This window comes from Gekko japonicus, unplaced genomic scaffold, assembly GCF_001447785.1.
Source record: "Gekko japonicus isolate JY-2015 unplaced genomic scaffold, Gekko_japonicus_V1.1 scaffold427, whole genome shotgun sequence".
In the NCBI taxonomy this organism is placed as follows: domain Eukaryota; kingdom Metazoa; phylum Chordata; class Lepidosauria; order Squamata; family Gekkonidae; genus Gekko; species Gekko japonicus.
This window is the reverse complement of record NW_015163101.1, coordinates 183,894-193,030: the sequence shown is the minus strand read 5'-3', so window position 1 is coordinate 193,030 and position 9,137 is coordinate 183,894. Positions and strand designations below refer to the sequence as shown.

At 46.7% G+C, this 9,137-nt stretch overlaps 1 protein-coding gene across 4 annotated transcripts in view; it reads right to left on the bottom strand.

Moving 5' to 3' along the window:
• Nucleotides 1-9,137, bottom strand: part of BRD3 (bromodomain containing 3) — a 65,733-nt gene that overhangs the window by 56,096 nt on the left and 500 nt on the right. The gene's annotated exons all lie outside the window — the stretch shown is intronic.

The window sequence follows — 9,137 nt, the reverse complement described above, 5'->3', positions numbered from 1 at the left end:
GCCGCCACCACTGTTACCACCAATGATCCTAGTGAAGGCTGGGATCTTAGATCTGGTCCTGGACATCGCCAGGCTTTCCGGCGCGAGGGATGATGAGTGGTGTAATAATGTAGTATGAGATCTGGAAGCGCGCCGTCTAATGTGTTGTACTGTATGCACTTTAGTAGAAACTGTTAATTTATGTTTTAAAGTATTTGCTTATGATATTTTATAGAGTTTTAAGTCTTATGTCATTTAGGTATACATGGTACCGCAGTGTTAGCCGCCCTGAGCCCGCTTGCGGGATGGGAGGGGTATAAATATAATAAATAAATAAACAAATAAATAAAATAATGCCAAAGGCCACAATTGGATGCAAAACTGAACTCGCAAAACCTTTGGAAGGGTCTCTGGCATTGCAGCCCAGAAGATCCTGCAGTATGCTATCCAGTGGGCATTTGGTTCCTGCACAAAGGCATCTACGCAGCCGGCCACCCCCATACTGACAATGTCAGATTTTATCTTCATGTTAGTCTAGCTACAAAAATGCCCCCTTGGGGGGGGGGGGAGGGGTTTAAAAAACCCTGGGGAAAATTAAGTATTTTTAATTATTCCAATGACAAATTGGGCATTTGGGGGAGCTCTGAAAACCACTCATATGAAAGAGTTTCTCTTTTGAAATGAACAAAATTATTTTTAAGCATTCGCTCAGAATTCATAGTACAAAGATTTTTATGTACGACAACCTATAATTGCCGCTCATGCCGCAGATAGACAATGTATTTTCAAGGATATGTTTATTGGTTAAATGTAATTTTGTCCACACTTAACATGCTGTAATGTGTACTGATAATACACTATTGAGGAGTTCACATTTTCAGTGATTTAGTGAATATCTAAATATGCTTCTAGCCTTATTGTGGATGTGATGCCTTCTGCTCAAAATGTGTTTTTCTCTGTTTTCAACATTTGCTTTTTCCAACCGTTTGGCAAAAACTAAGATTCAGATAGTATAGAATGCAGCAGTTTATATCTCTTGCTCTCTCATTTGAGTACTAGGTATATTTGCAATTTTGCTTGCAGAAAATGAAGGCATTTATACTATATTTATTTCTATAAATATAGTATAAATGCCTAGTGGTACCATTTTATATGCTGCATTTTTGCGCTGTTAAAGCAATAAAGTAAGTTTAGGTTTGGTGACAAAGTATTACATATACTGTATTTTAGTTCCCTGCCCCCCAAAAGAAATTTCCCCACAAAGGGGAAGTTTTCTATGGCTTCAAATTTTTTAGGAATTTCAAATCTTTACCACCCCTCCACATACAACACACACATACAGGACACACCCCTAACTTTCTATCCCTGGGCTTACTTCCCCACCATATCCCAATGCATTGTTCCACAATTCTGTAATTTAGGGAGAAGAAAGTATTATAGAAGGTTTTTTTCTTTAAAAAAAATTAGAGCCTCCGCAAGTAGCTTATCCACTGAGGCAGCTCCTCCCTTCCCTTCAGCAGTTCCAGCTACAGATCTTAGGAGTCTTGCTTCTCAGACTCTACTTTCCATTATATTACAGCAGCTCAGCCAATGCCGGCAGTCTTGTGAGAGGAACATAAGAGACGCCAATGTTGGATCAGGCCAAAGGCCCATCCAGTCCAACACTCTGTATCACACAGTGGCCAGAAATACCAGGTGCCATCAGGAGGTCCACCAGTGGGGCCAGGACACCAGAAGCCCCTCCCACTGTTGACCCCTCCCACGAACCAAGAAGACAGAGCATCACTTGCCCCAGAGCCCCTATCTATACCTTGTGGCTCATAGCCACTGATGGACCTCTGCTCCATATGCTTATCTAATTCCCTTTTGAAGCCGTCCATGCTTGGTAGTCCATGCTTGTAGGACATGAAACACGAGGCCAGGGCTTAGTAACACATCGCTCCAGAATTTCTCTAGAGCTGCATTCTGTCTCCCACAAGGGCCACTGCAATGCCTGCTGGACACCCAAAAGCAGTAAGGGAACAGCCCTACCTGGGGGCTTGCCCCTATGCAAATGGTAGTGAATTCTGAGCATTAATTATGCATCATAATTGGGGGGGGTCTTTAACTACCCATTACACTGGGTCACTCAAGTTTCCAGACCCCTTAAAAGATTATAATCCTCTATTACATCCAGAGCCCCCCCCCCCAGCAGTTGCAGGGGACTGAGGCAGCAACAGGCCTGGATGCTCTGGTGCCACAGAGGCCTCTACTTCAGGGCCACAAAGGATCTGGGAGGCCCTGGAATTCCAGGGCCCAGAAACAATGACCATGACATGCGCGCGCACACACATAGTCCACCCAACCTGCATGGAGCCGTCGCTCGGCTTGTGGCTCTTTCACAGAAAGCGGGCAACAGAGCTGTGCTGACAAGGTGTTGTGAGTAAATGGGGAGTTTGTGTAAGGTGCCAGGTATGTGATAATCTGGGCAGATCAGGCAGTCATCGTGCACGGTTACAGGCCCCAAGCCTTGGGGATCAAAGCAAACAAGGACTGAGTAAGCACCAGCATTCTAGTGCCACTTCACAAGCCTGGCCCAGCCCACAGAAAGTGCCATGTGCAGATAGCGGGGGGGGGGGGGGGACTTCTCTGCTGCCTTGCCCCTATCCACCTTTCCTCACAAACCTCGTCATAGTCCCATCACAGGGACAGGATGGAAAATTAATAATAAGGTGCAAGTTTCAAAACAGAGCCAGACCGCCATTTCAAATGGAGCTTGTCAAGTCTAGGACTCTGAGCTGACCCAGGGGTTCCAAGGGTGTAACCCAAAACTGTAATCATTTAAACTCACAGTGGGGCTTGCTTCTTAGATTAACATACACAAGCTTGGGTTATGTGATATATACCAATGCTCCATGTGAACACTAAGATTTGAGATTTTTAAATGCACACATTTCATGGGAGTCCTCTCTCTCCTCTGCTTAGATTTAATCAGACTGTATGTTTGTGGATAACATCTACTTATTTCAGACCAATGCCTTCCAGTCAACAGCCAAGACACATTTTTTAAAAAAATTAAAACTGGAGACAAGCTTTACCAGCCAAAAAGGTTCAGTTTTTGAGTGTGGGAAGGAAGAACGACATATCCCTAGAAGCATCCCCCCCCCACACATTTTTTAAAAAAATTAAAACTGGAGGCAAGCTTTACCAGCCGAAAAGGTTCAGTTTTTGTGTGTGGGAAGGAAGAATTACATATCCCTAGAAGCATCCCCCACACACACACACACCTTTTTTGTGCTCCTGCTGGAGTAGGTGTTTGGGCCTCCCATCAAGCCCACCTCAGAGTGACAGAGGGCCAAACGAAAGGCTCGCTTGCGTTAAAGAGTTTGAGTCCAGGTTTCCAAACCCAACTAGAGTTCAGAATGACTTAAAAAAAAATAATTAAGCAGATCCCATAGGGGCTGGGAAGGATGCCATGGGAGGTGATCCTGCTTTCCCCCCACAACAGCCAAAGTAGCACTGAGGTGTGGAGTTACTTCTCCATTTTTGTTGCTTCATGCAGAGCAGCAAAAATAGGCAAATAACACCCCCCCCCCAGGTGCTGTTTCAGCACTGACGGTGGGGCAGGAGCCCCTCCTTCCCCTTCCCCTGCAGTGGACTTCCAAGCCCAAACACAGAATCCGGACCCAACTCTTTAAAAAAGCGTTATGTCTTGTTTGGCTCTTACGCAGGGCCATACCAGCTGATGCAGAAGCAGCCCAGTCTGCTGGAGAGCTGCATTTTTTCATGTTCAATGAAACTTTATTTTTTCCTGTTATTTTGTAAGATCCCGAGTGTCCCCCAGGAAGAAAAGTGGGGTAGGAATGAACAGACAGAAAGGCAACCTAGCCAGGATCAGTGCTTTGTGCTCACAGGAACCTTTCAGTGTTTAATTTATTGCTTACACGGGCAGGTAAAGGCCTAGAAAAAACCTGGAACTTTCTTTTTCCAATGGGAAGAACTGAAAAGACTATCATGAAATATTTTCTCTTTCTAAATGAATAAAATACTTTTAAAGTTAAGGTTTTAATCACTCAAATGCATACATTTATATGTCTTACATAATTTTTGTCTGCATGGATAACCTACAGAATTAGCGTATGATGATTCCTAGGCTACATGTACTGCAGACATACACAACATATTTTAAAGGATGTGTTTATTGTGAATAATTCAGACAGCAACTAATATGCTACAATGTATATTATTAAAGAAGAGCATTCAGTGTTTTCAATTGTATGAATTTTAAACTGAAATCCAAACCTGCTGCTATATCTTGTTGTGATAGTATCAAATTGTTTTTATCCACAGAACACACTCTCTTTTCTTTACTGCAAAATTTGTTTCTTAACTTTGACATTTATTTTACTTATTTATTTATTTCCCAAGATGGCAAAGCCCTGGTTAGTACTTAGATGGTCAACCAGCAAGAAAGTCCAGGGTCACCACACCGAGGCAGACCCTGGCAAAACCACCTCCCAATGTCTCTGGCCTTGAAAACCCCATGAGGGTCTCCATAAGCCGGCTGCAACTTGACAGCACTTTACTTACACACACACGAACACACACAGAATGGCAAAGCTAAGGAAGCACTGACTGCAGCAATTTCCAACATATTTTGAAGTCCCACGTATATTTACAGCTTTGCTTGTCAGGCATTGGTACTTTCACATTCCAGCAAATACGCTCAATATTTATTCCGATACTTATGCCCCACTGTTCTCCCCAAGAGGGTCCAAAGTAGTTATTTCATCATTCTCCCTGTATCTATTTTATCCCCACAACCTACACCCTGTGAGATAGGTTAGGCTGAGAAACAATAACTGGCCCAAGATCACCCAGCAAACTTCCATGGTGGAAGGGGGATTCGAATCTGGGTCTCCCAAATTCTAGTCCAACTCTCTAACCACTTTTTTTTTAATTCAGGAGAGCTGCAATTAAGGGATTCCTATACACATGATGGAATCTAGACCACCATCCAGTGTTCAAAATCTGCCTCTGGGATGCACACAGCTCTCCCCTTTGATTCGTCCCCGAAATCTTGTAGTCAGATGCATACTGTCTGTAGTACCAGTTACACTGATCAAGGAATAGCCTTCAAGTCTTGCTGAACATTTCTTATAAAGGATGAGAAAATATTATGATGGACAAATCTTTATTCGGCCCACAGCCCATGACAACCAAAACGAACCACCATCTACACAGGCAGCGTGCCTCTGAATATCAGGCCCTGGGGATACACTTCTGGGACATTTAGCTGACCGGAACAGGATGCTGGACCAAACTGATTTTGGTCTGATCCAACCACTAAGTAGTCTTCTGTTAAGCTAGTGAAGGAGTCAGCTCAGCCCCCTGCTGCAGCAGCTACAGGCCTCTCACTTTTTGACAGAAGTAGAACAGAACTGCCCAGTCCACAATTCTAAAAATTCCCCCATGTGATGGCCAGTGTTCCCTCTAAGCTGAGTTAGTGTGAGCCAGCTCACAGTTCTTTAACCTCCAGCTCACACATTTTTCTCTTAGCTCAGGAAGGAGGGCTCCAGAGCAAACTAATTGATGCAGGAGCCAAATCGCTGGCTCACAACTTTAATGCCAGTAGCTCACCAAGTAGAATTTTTGCTCACAAGAATCCACAGCTTAGAGGGATCACTGGTGATGGCCTCTTGCCACCATGCCAGGGCTTGATGCTACGGTGATGGGTGAACAGCTGTCTGCTGCACCAGTACTCAGCGCCACCCCCACCCCTGCACCCTGTGGCCAGAGGGTAAAGGACAGACTAACTGGATCACCCTGAACGAGCCATTCCCACAACCTCTAGCGGCCTGCCTTGCTGCCTCAGAATCTCTGAATCACACGTTCTCCTGCTAAGAAATAAACAACCTCTTTTTAAAATCTGTTTAGGCTGCATCTCAGCACAAGGTTCTTGAGGCAGCATGCAATGAAACCAGAATTCACAATAAACACAATTCACAATTCATTGGTTTACTATTGCACACCTCGCTTGCAAGTATTTGTGCCTGGAACTTTTCAAAATTTTACAAATAGTAGTAAAATTAAGAGATCCACATTAAGACCCACTAATGTTACACAGCTGGTAGGTCAGTGTCACTGCTAGAGGTGAATTCAGATCAAACCCTTCACCAGCACTAGGCAGACATGAAGCACTATACACACACCCACAAAACAGCGCTTAGAGGCACTACAGAAGCCCTGTTCTGGAGTCCTTGCAGCCCAGCACACACAAACCGTTTCAGCTGATGATGACAAAAGCTTTTGCGGCTACATTCCTGTGTGTCCTGCTTCTGTTGGAAGGAACAGTACCATACAAACATTTAAAATAATAACCTGAAGGTTCACACAGCACAGATAAACCACTCAGAAAGTTTTTCAGAGAATGGTCTAGAAAATCATCCTATACTCTGACTGCAGCGTGATTTCATTTAGAACATTCATTTTTTACTTTAATTTAAAAATATGTCATGTTACTATTATGTTCCCAGAGCAATAATACTTGAACTGAAATGTTTGAATAGGGAAAAATGAAGTGTGGTTTTATGCATAAATTATTCTGACTGGAATAATACTTGCTAACATTTAAAGACATGTGCATCTCCAAACATTGTTTACGTTTGAGGGGGGAACCCAAAAGGTTCAGAAAATTGTTCATTCAAATTTCAGAGCAGCCAAAGAACCATGCCTGATGGGCCGTGGATGGAGCTCTCCATTCTTCACCAGAATTTCACTCTTATCCACAGAGGTCAGTGGAGCATCTGACCACTTACATTACTTGTTAGGTAAGTGCCAGTCAAATCAAGTCCAAAGCTAAAAGAAATTATTCATATGTCACCTCTGACATGGTGGAAGAGATACTGTAATCACAAATCTGGTGAATTCATACATTTATCTTCTATGAGGCACTTTCACACATACTAAATAATGCACTTGCAGTGCACTTTGCAGCTGGATTTTAATGTGTGGAATGGCAAAATCCACCTGCAAATGGTCACAGAAGTGGATTGAAACTGCATTACTTAGCGTGCGTAAAAGTGCCCTATAAAGTTTTATCCCCACCCCTATCCCACTCAAGGTTCCCAATCAGTAAAACATGCACAGAATCTCCCACACAATTCCTAGGACACTTATGTTTGAGAATTCACTGGTTATTTGGTGTGGGGATGTGGGGAGGGGGTTCACTTCATAAACTGCAACTGTAACTCTGAAACCTGCCATGCTTGACCGCCATCACATTGGCAAAAAAAACATTCCATGAATCAACAAATCTTAAGAAATGGGAATTTTGCTTTGGAAAATAAAGCACCCCTGATCCCATTTCTGACTACACGGCCCCAAACACTTTTACTCAGGAGCCAATCCCACGGAGTTCAGTGGTCTTTCTATTAAGAGTGTTACAATTGCAAGTTGCAATTCAACAGCAGCATCATAGCAATGATGCTATGTGTCTTTTTACGTCCAGGCAGAGTGCAGCCTTACTTAGGAGTAAGTCCCCTTGAACTTCTGCAGACACTTCTGAATAAATGCGCCAAGGACTGGGCTTATATGAGCACTGTTGTCTCTCATGCACATGGATTAAGCTGTGCCACTGCTGGTCTTTTGCCAGTGGTCCGAAATTTAACGCCAACATGTGAAGCAGTTAAAATGCCCCAACCAGGCACATGCCCCCCGCCACTGACAACAGACTGCAAAAGTACTGGGGACCAAGAAGTGCATTCCTTCCCAGACAGCCTTGCTCTGGCACCTTCCCCCAGAAAATAAGCCCTGGCAAACAACAGCGTTCAAGTTTGCTGTCACCCATTTTCCAACAAATCCGTACTTGCCGGTGCACACTCCCTCCTGAACAGGGGCGGGGGCTGCTGTCCACTGCTTGAGCATCAGCCAGATTCTGCTGGACCAATAATTGCTAAGTGCTCAGGTCTGTGTAAAGAATGCCAGAAGTAAAGTAAAGCAGGGACAGGGCGACTCTCTCTTCTGCTTGGTCCCGGGACTCTGAACTACACCGCCAGTTATGCTGGAAAGCAGGGCGGCCCCAGCTTATTTTGCACCCTAGGCGAGGATCCCTTATGCCCCCCCCCCCCACCGCGCCCACCAATTTTCAAAAATAAATGCATTTTAGGAAGAATAAAAAACACAAATAATCAAGAAACTCCCAGAGTAGGGGGCCATCTCCATGCAACCAAGCTTCTGTCTGGGAGCAGAAGAGGCCGCGCTCCCCCCCTGATGTTTGCAAGCCCAGCGGCCCATCGTTGCACGTGGGAGTCCGAAAGCAAAACAAGGCCACCTCTGCAGCTCCGCCCGAGCCCAGACCCGGGAAGGCAGCCACCTGCGGCGCAACCCAGGAGAGAAACCTGCGGGGGAGGAAGGGGAGCCTCACCGTGAGTGACGAGGGGGGCCAGGCCAGGCCAGGCCAGGCCAGGCCCGCCTACTCCTCCCGCCTCCCCCGGGGCATCTCGCCCGGGAAACGGGCCCCGCCGCGGAGAGGAAGGCGCGCCGCTCCCCGGGGAACCGACCGCTCCGTCGCCCGACCACTTCCGCGCGTCCTGCCCTGCCCTGCCGGGGAAACAGGGCGAAGATCAGACGGGGCCCGGCTCCGGCGGCCCCCTCCCCTGGGAACCGGGTGGCAGGAGAGAGAACAAAGGGGGCGAGGCCGGGAAGAAGGCCGCCCCGACGCCCCCCGCGCTCCTTTGTGCCCGCCGGCGCCGGGGGTGGTGGGGGTGGAGAGCAGGGTTCCCTCTAAGCCGAGTTAGCGTGAGCCAGCTCCCAGTTTCTTAGCCTCCGGCTCACACATTGTTGTCTTGGCACAGTAAGGAGGGCTCCGGAGCAGTGTTCCCTCTAGGCCGAGTGAGTGTGAGCCACCTCACAGGTTTTCTAGCCTCCGGCTCACACATCTGTTGTCTCAGCGCAGGGAGGATGGAGGGCTCCGGAGCAAACTCATTTACGCAGCGGCCCAATGGCTGGCTCACCACTTTCATGCCAGGGGCTCACCAGGCAGAATGTTTGCGCACAAGACTCCGCAGCTGAGAGGGAGCCTAGAGGTGGAGTGGGGCGGGGGGAGCCGCGGGCTGCCTGCCTGCCTGCCCGCCGGGCCCCGAACCCCTCTCCCCGGCCCTCCGGGGAGGCGGGAGGAG